This window comes from Nicotiana tabacum, chromosome 15 (genome assembly GCF_000715075.1).
Source record: "Nicotiana tabacum cultivar K326 chromosome 15, ASM71507v2, whole genome shotgun sequence".
In the NCBI taxonomy this organism is placed as follows: domain Eukaryota; kingdom Viridiplantae; phylum Streptophyta; class Magnoliopsida; order Solanales; family Solanaceae; genus Nicotiana; species Nicotiana tabacum.
The window spans coordinates 131,119,207-131,136,160 of NC_134094.1; the positions used below are offsets into that span (position 1 = coordinate 131,119,207).

The 16,954-nt window shown below is 38.1% G+C and overlaps 1 pseudogene; it reads left to right on the forward strand.

The window, feature by feature from the left end:
• The first annotated feature begins 163 nt into the window (after positions 1–163).
• Positions 164–16,318, forward strand: LOC107819644 (late blight resistance protein R1-A-like; annotated as a pseudogene).
• Positions 16,319–16,954: the final 636 nt, after the last annotated feature.

Genomic DNA, 16,954 nt, shown 5'->3' on the forward strand with positions numbered 1-16,954 from the left:
ACAAAAATTCAAAAATAACCTAAAATTGTATTCATGTCCAAATAGAACTCGACTTTTCAAATATCATTTTTACTTTAAAAAAAATTACTTTTCTCCGGAATGTTACAATTCTTATGTCCAAATGCCTGCTAAATTCTCTATTACAATGATATTTCCCTTTTAAATCGCTTAATCCTCTAGCCTCCCTATTTACATGCAAAGACAAGTGAGTTGTTCTGTTTTACCCAAAAATCAAAATCTCAAATGCCGCCGAGTTATTTGCCCAAATCCCTTTCTTAGAGAGTAGAAATGGCGGGTAATTCAAATCTCACACGTACAAAGAAAAACAATCGGAGAGCGTTAGAGACTGAGATGGCAAAGCGGCGTAGGAGAAATTATTCGGATGAAAATGGATGAACTTAGGTTAAAATTGAGGTTCCCATTCGAAATCAGTCGATTCAACCAAGGCCCAATTATATAAGGAACTCTTCAATTCCTGGGTATGTTTTTCTCCAATGCTAATTTGAAGTCTCTCTTTTATGGTGAAGAATTAATATCATTATCTGGTTATGGTTAGCCAAAAAGTATGAAACGGAAGTTGTTTGTGTCTGTTTGTTTTGGTGTATGAGCTACATATATATTTGGGGCTTCTTTTTTGTTTAACCATTTGGTATTGATATTCGAAACTCACTGTGCCCGACTAATCTAGATTGACTAACCATGTAAAGCTCATTTTTAAGGGAGAAACGCTATTTTTAGGAAGTTTTTCATTAGCAGGCTCAAACCTGATATATCTGGGTAATGATATATGATTTGGGGGTTGATATACTGCAGCAGCGGAGCTGGGACTATGAGTTGTTACACTCTAGATGGGTACAACATCAAAAACAACAACCCAGTATACTCCACTAGTGGGGTCTGAGGAGTATATACCCCTACCCTGGGGTAGAGAGGCTGTTTCCGATAGACCCTCGGATCCCTCCTTCCAAGAACTCCCCACCATGCTCTTGGGGTGACTCGAACTCACAACCTCTTGGTTGAAAGTGGAGGGTGCTCACCACTAGAGCAACCCACTCTTGTCACTCTAGATGGGTACAACATGTTATATATTTCATTTTTTTTTACTTTCAGGATTTGAACAAATCGATTAGAAGTTGACTAGTAGTAACATAATTAAATGTGGCAAAGGAAAGTTCGGTACCAATCATAAATAAAAGATTTTTAATTTACGCATCATACTTGCTGATTCGATGGAAACCTTAGGCTACAAATACATTGATGAAGAGGGGAAAAAATTCGTTTTCAGAAAATAAAACAAGTAGAATTATGAAAAAGAGTTTGGGAAAAAAAATTACAGGAAAATGGGAGGATATGAGTAAGTTATAAGTTGGAATTAGAGATTAATTTTGTGTTTCAAGGTTATGCTTACATCCCCTTAGATGCTGCAGGAATTAAGAGGAAAACAAAGTTTTTACAAAGGAAGTGTTGTCTTTTTTTCTCTCAACATATTTTCGCGATTTTAGTTGACTTTTCCTAAATAGGTTCTCTTAAGTCATCTCGGTTTTCTTTTAAGGCAGAGGAAAGAAAAAGGACAAATGCTTTTGAGTTGATTTTCTATTGAAGCAAGCTATTTTTCTTACATTTTCTGTTTAATCTACTTTCATTATACTGCTAATTGTTTTGTTCCTTAGACTGCAATTTCTTATTGCACTCCTTCCAAGTTGTTGGTTCCCTCGAACGCAAAGATTTTTCTCCCTAACTCTTTCTCTAGACTGTCATTTTTTGTTGCGTTCCTTCCAAGTTGAACTGTAGTTATATAAGCTGCCTTTAATATTTCTGGAATTTTTGTTTTCTCATTTAATAAATAGATACTCTTCGATTTGTGAACTTGATGGTTGATTACAAATGTATTGTAACTCTTTTAGTTACTGTTTTCCTGTCATGTGGTTATTCAGATCTAAGGATATTTTGTATTTTTTTGTGTAGAGCTATTTATTTCCATGTGAAATGACAAATAATATCCATAAATAGAAATTTCCTTTGATATATCTAAAGTCTAATGTCAATCTGATAATTAACAGATCCATGTATATACATGTGATACAATAACCATGTTATATGACTATTTCTAATGGTGAAAGATGACTTTATTATTCTTTGTCCTTGAAGTCTACCATCTTTAATATTATAATTGCTAAGAAATGTAAATTGCTATAAACTTGTCATTGCACATGATAACAAAAGGAATCTCGTGCCACATGCATTCCATACTTTAATTACTCTATTTTTATACTCTAATTCCGGAATTCAAAATTCTGAAAAAGGGTAACTAGATCATCTCTCCTTTGGTTGTATGTTTTTAGCTGAAAAAATTGCAGACTTGTTGTTTCTAGTCGATTTTTCTTTTAGTACTAGTCATTAACTTATGTGCCTTACTTGAGCATCTCATATCAGGTGTTGAGAAATTTGCATCTAAAAAGTATAACTTTTAACTGCATACATAGTCTTCCAATATGTGTTTAAGCTGTAAAACTTCATTTTAGTTGACCAATCCTAACATTAATCGAATATAAGTTGACCAATCCTTAAAGAAAAGAACTTGCCCTTTAGAAAGGTCAAGAGCCATGTGAAACAGAATAAATAAAAAAGAAACAGAAAAAAATGATTTGGTAAATGATGCTGCTCTTTGGCCTTAAAGTCAACTGTAACGTGACAATTAATGCAAATTGCTGATATAAAATGTGAATGGAAATTTATTGAGTGGTTATATGATAGCTGGCAACTAATATAAAATTCCAAACAAAGAGGAATCCAAAGAGGAAAAAAAAAGAACCTCCTGAGTAGTCTAAAATGTTGTTTTGTATATAAAGGCTTAGTAGTATCAAATATCTAATTTGCTCCTTCCCCTTTGCAGTTCAACTTCATCACATTTTCTTTTATTCACTCACAAATGTCTTCTAACCAATATTTGTCTTCATTGAATGGTCTTTTTGAACATCTGCAACAACTTGACAATATTTCGAGAGAAATATTCCAGTTCTTTATACAGCAATTCAAATTCCTGGATATTTTTCTCAGTTTGCAGAGCTTCACAGATGAACCCGATATGCTAGATATCAATCAGAAAGTCCAAGCACTCTTTCAAGATGCTCTAGTTGACTTTTCTGAATTACACCTAGCCGAGTACTTCGATTTTTGTATCTTTAAGGTACAAAACAAGATTTGGTTGATTAAGATGGAAATTAGAGCCAAATACTCCTTTCCTAAAATATCATCGTTACCATTAATTTCAGCCAAGAAGAATGGTATTGCTATTCCCAAATTTGTAATGGATTTCATGGATACTGTGGTGGAGATTCTTCGTGATCTAGTCGATGATCCTTGCTCATTACTTTATTATGTTCCAGAAACCAAGGAACATGTTGAAGATGTTTTAAAGGAATTGAAACTGCTGCGAACTTTTGTTTGCTTTGTTTCAGAGAGGTTCATAGAGCCTCAAAGCCAACATCTTGCTAATTTCTTCACTCATGTTTTAGCTGTGACCGGTCATGCATCAATGCTTGTCTGGTTGTATTTTTCAAGCTATGGCTACGAAAATCAAGATGTGGCTGTTCTAGGTGAAATCAATGTTTCCCTTTTCTTGCAAATGAAGTTTAAGCCCATTCAGCCAAGCATTCGCAAGATCTACATTGCGGTCCTGCAAGTTTTAAGGTCGACAATACAATCAGGACAATGGTGTCCCAACATCCAAAATCATGAGCATACAGCTGACAATGAAGCCAACTTTTTGGAGACTATCCAACAGGATTTGGCGGAGCTGCCAACTAATAGTAACTTCAGTCAGAGTGTTACTTTGAAGGATCAATTGGTAATCCTAAAGGAGATGCTCGACATCTTGAGAGCCGATATCATCCATGTGCCAATACGAGATCTTGAAGTTCTTCTTCGAGATATTGACACCTTTATTATTGATGTTGGACTCGTGGTTTACTCATTATATAAAGGCGAGGAGGAGGAAAAGGACGTCATGGCACTGGGAGAAGTGAGCCCTGCACTAGTTCTTGATTTGTTGGGAAACATTCAACAAATAATTATCACAGAGAAACTCATGCCCATTCGGAAGGTGTTTCATTCTAATTACTTGCCAAGAATTCATGGACTAGGCTATGTTGATTTCATTTTAAAAAACCTGAAAGAGTTCCAAAGCCGTCATTTAGATTCACTAGCTTCTGCCACGAAGCTACTTCAAAGAATTCAGAAGGAACTCGAGAGCTGGCAACCTTTTCTAGAGTCTGTTGCAGAAGAGCAACACAATGACATCGACAAAATTCAACGTTGTGCTAGACAATTGATTGGCAAAGCATATGAGATGGAATACTTAATTGATGAGTGTATATGCGAAAAAGCTCCTGTATGGTGCCTCGAACATTGGTTCTTGGATATCGTGGAGGACACCATTCTTGTCAAAGATGAGGTTACAGAGATTCATGAAAAGAAAATGGTTGAGGATGCAATGAACACTGTCACAAGTCATATGGCATCAAATTTGGAAAGGTCTCCAAGGATGAATGAAGAAATTGTGGGTTTTGACGATGTTATAGAAAATTTAAGAGACCAACTAGTAAAAGGCGCCAAAGGGCGAGATGTTATCTCGATTGTTGGTATGCCGGGTCTAGGCAAAACGACTCTGGCCTATAGACTCTACTCTGACAGGTTAGTTGTTTCTCACTTTGATATTCGTGCTGATTGTTGTGTGTCTCAAGTATATTCACGTAAGGACTTGTTATTGGAAATTCTACGTGATGTTATCAGTGAGAACTCTGAATTTAGAGAAAAGAAAGCTGATGAATTAGCTGATCTGCTTCGCAAAGCTTTATTTTCGAAAAGATATCTTATTCTTGTTGATGATGTGTGGGAAGCTAGTGTGTGGGATGATTTAATCGGTTGTTTTCAAGATGCCAATAATGGAAGTAGAATCATTCTAACAACATGAAATCATGAAATTGCTGAGTACGCCAAATTTCAAAGTAATCCCTTTTCGCTTCGTATGTTTAACAATGAAGAAAGTTGGAAGTTACTTAGAAAAAAAGTATTTGGGGAAGAAAGCTGCCCTTCTCTGCTAATGAATATTGGGCGACAAATAGCAGAAAAGTGTGGCCAATTGCCTCTTTCAATTGCTTTGGTGGCTGGTGTTCTAGCAGAAGTGGAGAAGAAAGAAGAATGTTGGGAACAAGTGGCCAATAATTTAGTTCCTCACATTCACAACGACTCAAGGGCCATAATAGAAAATAGTTATCAGATTTTACCCTATCATTTAAGATCTTGCTTTCTTTACTTTGGAGCATTTTTAGAGGGCAATGTGATTAATGTTTCGAAGTTAATACGTTTGTGGATCTCGGAAGGATTCGTAAAAAGTTGTGAAGGCAAGAGTTTGGAGGATATAGCAGAAGGTTATTTGGGGAATCTTATTGGAAGAAATCTAGTGATGGGAACTAAGAGGAGTTCTAGAGGTAAGATCAAAGCATGTCGTATTCATGACCTATTGCATGATTTCTGCAAGGTGAGAGCAAAGGAAGAGAATCTTGTCCAATGGATGAAATGGTAATATACCAATTAGTGGTACTTTTTTGGTTCAACTAATTAAGTGTTCAAGTTATATTATAATTTTATGCTAATTTCTTTATTCACAGGGAATATAATGCCAATCCTTCTTTCAATGTTTCCTGTCTCGAGCAACTTGCTCATCGCATGTCCATTTATGGTAAATGGTATCGTATTGGAGAATGGAGCACGCGTTGGCCACATGTTGGCTCTATAATTTTGCATAATGATTGCCTTGCATTTGATATTGTCTCTAGTATCTTTTACAGCTTCAAGTTTCTAAAAGTGTTGGATTTGCAGTTCACTACTATTGATTCTTACCCAACAGATCTAGTTTACTTGAGATATTTTGCTGCACGAACTCAGAATTCGTTGGACAAATCGATCATTACCAATTGTTGGAACCTCGAGACGTTGGTATTACACAATTATAGAGTAATGTCACTGCCCCTTACACTCTGGAATATGGTTAATTTGAGACATTTGCATATTTCCAATTGCAACTTCAATATAAAATATGCAAAATATTCACTCGAGACCTCCAAAAGCCTTTATCATCTGAGAACTTTTTCGGCTCCATATTTTTCTTGTGTCGAGGATGCGGAATTGATTTTGAGAAAAACACCTAATCTTCGGGAACTCAGATGCACATTCCTAGATGAGGATGTTGACAAATTTCAGTACTTTGTATTGAATTTTCCAACAGAGATTGAGACGCTGAAGATTTGTTGGTCATTCATGTTTCGCATTGTAACCATCCCCTTTTGCATCTCCGCACCAAATCTCAAAAACTTGACATTAGAAGGGTATTGCCTGCATCCTCAACACTTGTCAACAATTGCGTTGCTTCAGAATCTTCAAGTACTCAAAATGAAAAGCGTTACATTTGACAAGAAGGTATGGGAAGTGAGCAATGGTGACTTCCCTGAACTCAAAGTCTTGAAACTACAAGAAATAGTTGGCTTTGAAGAATGGGATGTCACAGATGACGAGGCCTTTCCAAAGCTTGAACGCTTGGTTTTGCGTGAATGCGAATATCTTAAGGAGATCCCTTCTGCTTTCGGAGAGATCTCTTCTCTAAAGTACATTGAGGTAATGAAATGCTATGAATCTGTTGACAAGTCAGCCAGGGATATTCGAGAAATACAAGTTGAAATGTATCAGAATACTGGCTTCGAGATCTTTATCCGCGAGAGACGAAAATACCAACTCTTATTCAGGTACATTCAAGTCTTATTTTAAAAACTCAGTTAAATAATTTCTCCAATTTTTCTAACGTGCCTTTTACTGATTATTCATTTTGTTTGACACCTCTGCTAAAGCTGTAGTATTTTATTGATTTTATCTATTAGAGGTAAAAGTTCTTGAAAGAAGTAGGTGTACTATAAAATAAAAAGGTGAATATTTTAGCAATAAAAGATGGATAAACGCAAGAAGCCTAGGTGTAGTTTCTATTAATGTAAACAAGTTAAAAGGAAATTTCATCCTCATAAATATTATTTGTCAAAACAAATGCAGATAATTGGTTATCCAAATGATTTATAAAGCAAGGCTGAGGGGCTGGTAGCTAGAAGTTGGAACTTTGTTATTACTTCCTTATCTAGAGTAACAATTTTGGTAAAATATTGAATAATGATTCTGTCGATCTTTAAAAAAACTAAGAAAATATGTCTCTATTATTGGATTTGAACTCATGAACTCCTCCTCGTTGCCTGAACAGTGCTTGAACAGTGCATGTCTGAACAGTGCTTTCTATGGCCGAGCCTCTTCCATCTCTTCTTATTCCTAAACTTCCACCACACCCATCAAGAGCCAAGCTCCCCGCGACCAAACCCCAGTAAATTCCCCCGGCAACCGAGCCCTCACGCGCCGCCAACTCGCCTGTCTTTCCGGCGAGATCCCAGCCATGCGCCGACGCGTGTGGCCTTTTCCGGCGACTTTTCAAAAAAAACTTTCTTCAGACAGCCTCTTCTCGAGGCATTTCCGAGCCATCCCGTGCAAGTTTCACCAAATTCCGACGATGTTTTCTTTTTCCGGCCTTTAAACCCCAGATTCTGACGTTTGTTTCCTTTGTTCAGTACGAGAAAACCTTACTCCCTTCCTATATACTGTTTTCACCCACTGTGAATACTGTTATTCCAACTATTGAGGTTTTTTCCGGCCAGTTTTTCCGGGACAGCCGCATTTATAATATGATGGATTGTAGAGAGAAACTCCTTTTTCTCTTTAGAATCTAGAAAACTGAAAAACATGTCTTTTATCAAAGCTGTCTCTTGGCCAGCCCTAGAACTTGGGGGAAGATGCCATCGAAAGCTCGACGTAGGACAGGAGCCGCACTTCTCGCTGTCCGAGGAGCACACTCTTAGGCGCAAGGGTTTCTTGGAATCTAGTCTCATTGGGTCTTTCTCCAAATGGGTTGGTTCTCCGGATGCTGTTAGGAATTGGGCAGCAGAGGCATGGAACGTCAAGGACGGGCTGAAAATATCGCAATTGGGGGACACTCAATATCTCTTTCGTTTTGTTGACAAGTCTCAAGCTTTAGAAATTCTTGTCAGAGAAAACAGGTGGTTCGATGGGAACTTTTGTGCTGAGGCCACACTTAAAGTTTCTTCTTCTTCTGGGGTGATTGTTGAGCATGCCCGAATTGATGTTAGTGTCGGACCAGTACTTTCAGTTAATATGCCGCCAAGGGTTCCATTCTCTCTTCCACCATGCTACACTATTGATTGTTCTAGACATTCCTATAGCAGCGAGGTGTTAATTTCAGAGGTTGCTGACCCTCAAGGAAATGGTGAGACCCTTTCGGAGGTTAAAACTCGTAGTGCTAGCAATGCTATGGTCTTGTATTCCTCTGATAGTAGCAAGGAAAGGGCACATATAGAAGAAGCCTGCCCAAGTTTGTCAAGGATCGGAGGAGGGGATATGTCTTTCTGGATGGAGGATAAACTGTTAAACTTTGGGAAATTTCTAGGTGTTTCTGTTGAAGGGAAGGAAGATAGGGTGTTAGAATTGTTGAGGGAGATTGAGCAGCAATCTCTTTACGATGGTGCAGGGATGGAGTTGGGTAAAGGTGTTAAGCAAAATAACTTAGGGGATGTAGTGGTGTATCAGAGAAGGGGCCGGGTGTGTGACAGGGAGAAAGGGACCTCGGCTAGGGGGGTGAGGAAATGGGGGCTATTGTTACTTATGGAAGTTAAGATCCTTTCATGGAATGTGAGGGGGATAAATGACCCAAACAAAAGGGCCATCATCAAAGTGGGAGTTAGGGAGTGGGGTGCCAACCTAGTTTGTTTTCAGGAGACCAAAATGGAAGTTTTGTCAGATGCGATCGTGAGAAGTGTCTGGGGAGGTAGTTGGGTGAAATATGACTGGGTCCCAGCAGCGGGAAGTGCCGGGGGCATTCTACTTATGTGGGATGGTAGAAGCTTGGAGGTAAAGGAGATTAGGAAGGGTGTTTTCTCTTTGGCAGCTCTCGTCAAAGATAGAGTGAGTGGGGCAGAGTGGGGATTTGGGGGAGTGTATGGGCCGGTAGGGGAAGGGTCCAAGGTGTCTTTCTGGGAGGAACTGGCCAATATTATGGGGGAATGGGACATTCCATGGGTTCTAAGGGGAGACTTTAACACTATTAGATTCCCGGAGGAGAGATTAGGGTGTAGTGTGATTTCGAGGGCCATGGAGGAGTTTTCTGACTTCATCAATGATCACTTTCTCATTGACCTTCCTCTGTCAGGGGAAAGGTTTACTTGGGCCAGGGCGGAGGATTCTAACTCAAGGTCTAGACTTGATAGTTTCCTGACATCTCCCTCATGGGATGAGCTGGTGCCGAATGTGCTGCAGATCCCTTTACCCAGGTTGACTTCAGATCATTTGCCTATTTTGCTAGATGGATGCAGAGGGAGGGGGGGTGCGTGCTCCCTTCCGATTCGAAAACATGTGGTTGAAAGTGCCAGGATTCGGTGACAAGGTGAAAGAATGGTGGACAAGCTACGGGGTATCAGGGTCACCTTCATACCGTCTTTCGAAGAAACTCAAATTGTTCAAGGGAGATATTATTAGGTGGAATAAGGAGGTTTTTGGGAGTGTAGAGGTTAAAATAAGGGAGCTTATGCATGAATTGGGGGATTTAGAAAGAGGCGTAGGGGCGGGGGAGTTAGACGAATCTGAGAAAGAGAGATTGGGGGAGGTTAAGAGGGAAATAGTCGAGTTAGCAATAGCTCAGGAGACTAGTTGGCGGCAAAAATTGAGGGTGCTCTGGTTAAAGGAGGGGGATTCGAATACCAAGTTTTTCCATAGGGTGGCGGTCGCAAATCGAAGGAGAAACTTCATAGAGTCCTTAGTTGTGGATGGGTGAGGATTGAGGGAGAGGAGGAGGTAAAAGGGGCGATAGCGGGGTTTTATGAGAACTTATATAAAGAGGAAGTTAGTTGGAGGCCGACTTTGGGGGGAATAGAGTTCAACCATATAGGGGAGGGAGACATCGAGTGGCTAGAAAGGGCTTTCGAGGAGGAGGAGGTGCACGAGGCTGTGTCGAGTTGTGCTGGTGATAAGGCCCCCAAGCCTGATGGTTTCTCCTTGGCTTTCTTTCAGCTCTTCTGGGACACCATCAAGGGGGAGTTGATGGAAGCCATTGAATACTTCCATGCGAATGGTATTTTCAAGAGAAGTATCAATGCTTCCTTTATTACTATTGTGCCTAAGAAAGAAGGTGCATCTTGTATCAGAGACTACAGGCCTATTAGTCTCGTGGGGAGCATTTACAAGATTATTTCTAAAGTGCTTTCCAACAGATTTAAGAAGGTACTTGACATGACTGTTTCGTCCTCCCAGAATGCGTTTGTGGAAGGTTGGCAAATACTGGATGCTGCCTTGGTGGCAAATGAACTTGTAGACTCCAGAAGGAAAAATAGAGAACCCGGCTTACTATGCAAGTTGGCTCTTGAGAAGGTTTTCGACCATGTCAATTGGGAGTTCTTGGACTTCATTATGATGCGGATGGGGTTTGGGGAAAGATGGAGGGGATGGATAAAGTTCTGCATTTCCTCAGTCAGGTTCTCTGTCCTGGTTAATGGTAGCCCGTGTGGTTTCTTTGGCAGATCCAGGGGTCTCAGGCAAGGTGACCCCCTATCCCCCATGTTATTCATTCTAGTGATGGATGCTCTGAGCAAAATGATTGATCGTGCGGCGACGGAGGTTTCTTGAGAGGATTCTCAGCTCCGATTGGGGTGCTCAGTGCCCGAAGAGTCTCACATTTGCTTTTTGCGGATGACACTGGTTTTCTGTGATGCCGACATGAATCAGTTGACCTACCTGAAGCAGGTCCTGCAGTGGTTTCAGTTAGTATCAGGACTCAAAATCAACATCGGCAAGTGTGAGATTTTCTCGGTAGGTGAGGTTACTAATATTGATGCCTTGTCTGGTGTTCTCAGATGCAAGGTGGGCTCCCTTCCCACTACTTACCTGGGCCTCCCTTTGGGCGCTTCATATAAGGATACTACGGTTTGGAATCCAGTGATCGAACGGGTTGAAAAAAGATTAGCAGGGTGGCAGAAACGGTATTTGTCAAAAGGAGGTAAGGAAGTGCTTATCAAAAGCACTTTATCGAGTATGCCCACCTATTACTTATCACTATTGCAAGCACCGGTGAGCATCACAGAAAAACTGGAGCGACTTCAAAGGAACTTTCTGTGGGATGCGGTGGATGGAACTAGAAATTTTCATCTAGTGAATTGGCAGACATTCACTTTCCCAAAGAAGTGGGGTGGACTTGGAGTGAAAGATCTTAGGGTATTTAACAGAGCTTTAATGGGAAAGTGGTTGTGGAGATTTGGGGTAGAAGAGCATGCTCTATGGAAGGAGGTCATAGTAGAAAAGTACGACTCAACGGGAGGGGGTTGGAGGACCAAGGCGATCACAACACCTTTCGGGTGTGGCATGTGGAGGAGCATCATGAAGAATTGGGAAGCATTCAGTGGCAACATCACTTACAGGGTGGGAGATGGAGGGAGAATCAACTTTTGGAATCATAGGTGGTGTGGAGAAGATACTCTCAGGGTCTCCTTCCCCCACGTCTTCAGAGTTTCAAACCAGAAAGAACTGATGGTCCAACAGATTCGCAAGGAGCATGAGGGGGGGGGGGGGATAGTATGGGACCTCTCATTCAGGAGGAACATGCAAGATTGGGAGATTGCGGAGCTCCAAGTTTTGTTTGTTGGCGCTACTATACGGGCAAGACAAGCTTCAGCCATCCTGTGACTCTTGGAGATGGGGCTTGCGTGGCGATGGTTTGTTCACCGTAAAGTCCTTTTACCAGAGTATGTTGGTGAGAGAGGAGACCACTTTTCCATACTCCTCGATCTGGATTCCTAGGGCGCCCACGAAGGTGTGCTTTTTTGCATGGCTAGCGGCAAGGGGAGTGATCTTGACTGCTGAAAATCTCCGAAAGAGGGGAATTACACTTGTTAGTTGGTGCTACATGTGCAAAAGCTCAGGGGAAGAAGTTGATCACCTTATGTTGCATTGCCCTGTGTCCTCTGCTTTGTGGAGGGCAATCCTGAATCTTTTTGGTGTTCAATGGGTGATGCCAAGCACTGTAAAGGAAATGTTACATAGCTGGGGCGGTTTTCGTAGAAGAAGAAAGCAGAAGGCGTGGAAGTTCGCCCCGTTAGCTCTCATGTGGGTAGTATGGAGGGAGAGAAATAGGAGAGCTTTTGAGGAGATTGAGTCTCCTTTTTCACATCTTAAGAATAATCTTTTATCTTTGATCGCTTTTTGGTGCACTCATTTAGCCCCTACTTGTATAGAAGATTGGGCGTTTTTTGTAGAGAATCATGTTCTGATGTAAATTCTCTACGTCTTTGGTATACTTCGTGTATACGGGAGTTCTCTCCCTTTTGATTAATACAATTTACCTTATCAAAAAAAAAACCTAAGAAATATTTCTTTAACGCTAAAAAATGACTCATCAAAACCAATTAGTATTTCTGAACGCAAACACTTAACTAGGAACTGTCTTCATGTAGGCTTTTTACTTTAATTAGATTTAAAGTAAAAGTTGATGCTGCTCCTTGTCCTTAAAGTCAACTGTCCCTTAATGTGACAACTGATGGGTTATCTTCTTTTTTTTTTTTTTGGGGTAACAAAAGTCACTAAACTATGAAGACAAATCATTGGAAACGTCAAATTTTCGACATTAATTACAACATAATGCATATATATAGCTATGAATTGTCGGCTACAAATATGAAAATCGTGGCTAATATCTAACAAGGACTGAAAAAAATTGAAATCGCGTGGCTATTTATAATCGTATAAAATTTTTTAGTTACAAAAATTAAATTGGCAAAACTAATTCCTTATTTTTGCATGCTAAATATCATGGCAATATTTACCCAAATATCTATAATTTTATTGCTACAATAATTTTTCGTAGCTAATAATATATTTTTGCCATGCATTTGAAATTATTATAGCAATCTTATAGCCACAAAAAATTACTTGAAATAAAATATTATAGCTAAAGAGATATTTTTGCTTCAAGTTATAATAATTCGTGGCAATAACTGTTTTAATAGCTATAAACTTATTGCTACAATGAAATTTAGTAGCTAATCATAAATTTTTGCCACATGTTTGAAGTTGTTGTAGCAATTCTAATATTTTAGCCACAAGTATTTACTTGAAACAAAATATTATCGTTGAATAGATTCTTTTACTTCATATTTTAAAAATTTGTGGCAATAACTTGGTTACTAGCTAGAAACTCATTGCTAAAGTAAAATTTTGCAGCCAAATATAAGTTTTGTCACGCCTTTGAAGTTATTATAGCTACAGTAATATTTTAGTCACAATAAATAATTTGCAAGAAATGTTGAATCTAAACAAATATTTTTTATTCATGTTATAAATAACGGTGACAAAAGTAACACCCTTGTATTTTTCTACTCTTCGATCTTTATTACTGCATGTTGTTTCGTTTGCTTCGTTTGTCTTATTTCCCTGTTGTTACTGTTTGATGCTACTTTTTTTCCCGGCTTCTTCTTTGATGAGGGTCTATTGGAATAGCCTCTCTACCTTCACCAGGTAAGAGTAAGGTCTGCGTATACACTACCCTCTCTAGATTCCACTTGTGGAATTATATTGGGCTTGTTGTTATTATTGTTAAAACTCATTATACATTAAACTAACAATTGGGAATTTAATGTTTGTATATTACACGAGGTGTTGTCTCTTCTGTGACTATTATTTTATATTTGCAATACTTTAGTAATTCTGATACTACTATGTTTTATTTCAAAAAATTATTAAAAATTTAATATGATTGATATAAGAGTGTATAAAAAAGAGAACGTTATATCATAATTTATTTTAAATTAAATATTCCTTGTAAGCTTCAATATAATTTAAATAACTTAAAGAATTATTTAATTAAATTTGAGTATCTAATTATACCACATTTTAAAAAAACTACTGTGCTTTCTAATTATATTGATCACTAATTATATTCAGTTCAAAACAGCATAAAAAGTTATTGATGCTATGGTCTATTAAAATTAATGACTTAACAATTATCATAAATCTAATTAAAAATTAAAATTAATATTTAATATAGTTTAAATAGGAGCATATGATAAAACTAACAATATCATAATTTGATATAAAAAATGTATCACTAAATGTATAATTATAGTCAACCCTAAACTTGCAGACTTAATTTTTATTGCTAAATATTTTTTATATTTTCATTTTATGTTCTGTATATTTCAGAATATCATTTTTCATGAAATAGTTAATTTGTTCTATTTATTTACATTTATAGTATACACTTTTGTGTCGAAAGATATATATATATATATATATATATATATATATATATATATATATATATATATATCTTTATTTTCTTAGTTAATTGGGAAGAGAAAATTTGGATATTTATGTTCATTGTCAAGTAGACACTCCCGGCTAAAACCATCCTGTACAGCTCAGCCTCTGGATTCTTGCCATTATAGTTAACTGCAGCCCAGTCAAGTTCATCATTCCAGCTCATTACTTGCCTCCGAATACCTTGCCATTGCAGCAGTTAACTCCATATTTCAGCAGCAATTGTGCATTGAAAGAACAAATGTGCTATACTCTCAGTTGCCTGGTTGCATAAGGGACATATATTAGATGAAACCACTCCCTACTTATACAGCCTTTCTCTTATGTACAATCTTCTATGAGTAGCCAACAATACGATGAATAACCATTTAAGTGTACCAATATTATTGCAACTTATTCTTCTCCGGGGAACCTTAGGATAGTCACCCCTGAGCTTTTGATACATGTTCTTGATAGAAAAGTGCTCCATGTTAATTAGCTCATTCATTGTCATGCCAGCTTGGGTAACATATTTGCCTGCGGTAGTAATTTTGCTGAGGCACCAAAATGCCTGTTGAAAGTTTGCATTCCATATAGAGCCGCCCTTCCAGTAATAGGCATGCACCCATATCACCCATAATGTATCCTCTTGTTTTTTGCTCAGATTCCATAATTGCTTGCAAATTGCCGCTTTATTCCACTTTTCTATGTCAATAAAATTCAAGCCCCCAGCTGATTTTGGATGACACAAAGTATCCCATGCCAAAAGTGCTCTATTTTCCTCTTTAGCACCAGTCCATAAGAATCTTTTACATGTAGTAATAATTTGTTTCACAATCTTCTTTGGAAGGATAAAGATCTGAGCCCAAATGGTTTGTATGGCAAACAACACGCTCTTAATCAATATGACCCTTCCAGCATATGATAAGAATTTGGTTGTCCAGTTAGTAATTCTATCCAACATCTTGTCTAGTAGGGGTCTACATTGTGTCATCGACAATCTCTTGGAACTAAGCGGGACTCCTAGATACCTGAAAGGGAGGTCACCTTTAGAGAATCCTAGCATATCCAGAATTTGTTGTTGCTTGACAGGGGGGAACCCCTCCGAAGTATACTGAACTTTTACTTTGGTTAGCACCTAGCAGTAAGTCCAGAGACCTTTGAGAATAACTGGAAACTTTCGAAGAGCAATTGCACAGACTCAATATCTCCCTTACAGAATAGCAAGAGATCATCTGCAAAGCCAAGCCGAATGATCTTTTCTTTGGCACATTTAGGGTGGTATTTAAACTTTGAGTCTTTAGCCATATTCCTTAATAGCCTGCTGAAATACTCCATAGCTAATACAAAGAGGAAAGGAGACATTGGGTCACCTTGTCTCAACCCCTTTTTTGCTGCAAAGGGTTTCCCTAGCCTTCCATTAATAGTTATTGAGTATGTAATAGTACATAGGCATATTACCCACCTGATGAACTTAGCTGGAAAGTGCAGCCCAACTAATACTTGATCAATGAAGATCTATAATTCTTTCTTGAAATTATAATGTAGGGTTACATACTTATTTTTGGATATATAAACACAATCAGTTATTTCTATTTTCTGGTGTTAATTTACTTTATCAAAATTAACAGGAAAATATGTGAAAACATTACAAAGCAGCTGTCAAACTAAGGTGCAGTTGGAGACAATATCAGGAGAGAAAGGAAAAGATTGTGAAGCTTTGAGTCTCAAGCAAAATTCTAGTACTATAATTGGTGTCATAGAAGAATTATGTACTGTAAAATATTTTGAGATTTAATATACAATTGTGTGTAACTTGAAACCTATTTTGGAATCTAAGGATTCTGCAAAAATTCTTGTGACTACCAATACTTATGACGAATTCTTCAATGTGTAGCAATGTAATGTTTTATGGGAAAATGACATTGTATAGTTGCTTTCAAAATAATAATCGAAAAATGTATATTTCTTATATATTTTTTGTTGATACGTACATTCTGTATTTTATATACAAAAATTATACAAATTTTATTAACTTTTTCAGCTACCGAATATAAATATTTTCTGGCCCGGGCTAAAAGTAAAAAAAAGCCCATGTTTTATTCCGTAGCTAAGCGCACATATATAATTGCCACGTAAATGTTCTCTCTTTTCGTAGCTTATAAAGAAAATCTTTAGCTATAATTTCTAAACTCGTAGCTTAATACAAGTACTATTGTCACGAGCAGTGTTTAAAAGGCTTTTCTGGGACTCGCCCCGGGGCGGGGCACTATCAAAACGCCTCGAGACTCATGTGTGGGGCTTAATTTTGTGAGGCTTACTCCCCCAAGCGCCTAACTTTGCGCCCTAAACACACCTTAACGCTCAATGCTCGAGACTCACCCAGTAGTTCCTATGCAAATCATGTGTTAAATTTATTAATTTGCACCATTGACTCTTAAAATTCTTTAACAAATGAATGATTAAAGTTCTTTTTATCTACATGAATATAGAGTTGTGAATAACTCAAATAACG